The sequence below is a fragment of the Echinops telfairi genome, unplaced genomic scaffold (assembly GCF_000313985.2).
Source record: "Echinops telfairi isolate 266 unplaced genomic scaffold, ASM31398v2 ScPeMD7_7469;HRSCAF=8507_1, whole genome shotgun sequence".
NCBI lineage: Eukaryota > Metazoa > Chordata > Mammalia > Afrosoricida > Tenrecidae > Echinops > Echinops telfairi.
Genome location: NW_022111373.1, coordinates 24234266 through 24235641, shown reverse-complemented (window position 1 = coordinate 24235641; position 1376 = coordinate 24234266). Strand labels below are relative to the sequence as shown.

General features: G+C 36.7%; 1 protein-coding gene across 1 annotated transcript in view; it reads right to left on the bottom strand.

Moving 5' to 3' along the window:
- DTWD2 (DTW domain containing 2) overlaps positions 1–1376 on the bottom strand; it is a 135442-nt gene that overhangs the window by 6481 nt on the left and 127585 nt on the right. The gene's annotated exons all lie outside the window — the stretch shown is intronic.

Below are 1376 nucleotides of genomic sequence, written 5' to 3'. Positions count from 1 at the left end.
ACTGGGAAATTATCTTTGGAAGCCATATAACTGGCAAAAACTAATAATCAAAAATACATAAAACTCTGACAACAACAAAAAGACAAACTAATCATAAAATGGACAAAGGAGCAGACATTTCAACAACGAGGAAAGTCAAAAGACCTCCAAACAAAGGAAAAAATGCTGAGTGTCATTACTCAGTGGATCAAAAATCACAAAGATATACTATTCAATCCCACTAGGATGACTAAAGGACTCCTAGTGGTGTAATGGTTATGCTTTGCGCTTCAATCTGCAAGGTCAGCAGTTCAAAACCACCAGGAGATCCACAGGAAAAGCCCAGCTACACTGGGCTTTCTATTACAGTAAACAGTTACAGTCTCAAAAACCCACAGAGAGTCACTATGAGGCAGCATTAACTCAATGGCAGTGAGTGAGGATGACTTAAAGAAAGGAAATAACAAATGTTGGCAAAGGTATGTGGAAAAGCCCAAGCCCATCTCTACTGCTGGAGGGGACGTAAAATATTGCATCCTTTGTAGAAAAACGTGATGGTTCCTCACAATTGCAGTCCTAGAGATATACTCAAAAGACTTGAGAGACATGAACAGAGACGTATATGTCAATGCTCATTGGCAGCACTAATCCCAAAAGCCAAAAGATAAACACAACCTACATGCTGTCCATCAGTGAATGAGTGGATAAACAAAATGTGGAACATATAGAGTCTTCAATAAGTTTTTGGAAATGCATATTATGAAAAACTGTGCACGAATTTCAATTTTCTTACATTAAAATAAACTCATTAATTTGTTTGAAGCACTAAGAACAAGACAGCAGTTTTAAAAGAGTCCCTATCAGAGCAATATAAATCCTGCTAAAATTGAAGCAAGAACAAACATCAAATTAATGGTGAAGCTTAGGTGGAAAAATGATGAAATTCACTGCTGCTTTATGAGAAATGTAACAATGCTCTTTAATAAATCAGTTTACAAATGGACACTTTGCTTGAAGAAGACATGGAAGGAAATAAGTTTAGGATGAAACCCGCAGGAAAAATTAACCTTGTCCAGGCCCTAAGTAAAGAGGTCAATTTACAGCAGAAGCACTAGCAAACCACAAAGACATTTCAATTGGTTCAGCTAAGGCAATCTTGACTACAAATTAAAGTTGAGCAAGCTTTCTAGTCAATAGGTGCCAGATTGTACTCAGATCAGTTGCAGGCAAGAGCAGCGCTACCTATAGAAATTTTAAACAAATGAGATCAACACGCTCAAGCTTTTCTTTCAGTATTTGTAACAGGAAATCAAGCATGGCTTTATCCTATGCGCCTGAAGACAAAGCACAATGAAATATAAGATACAATAATAATTTATAAATTATCAAGGGTGCAT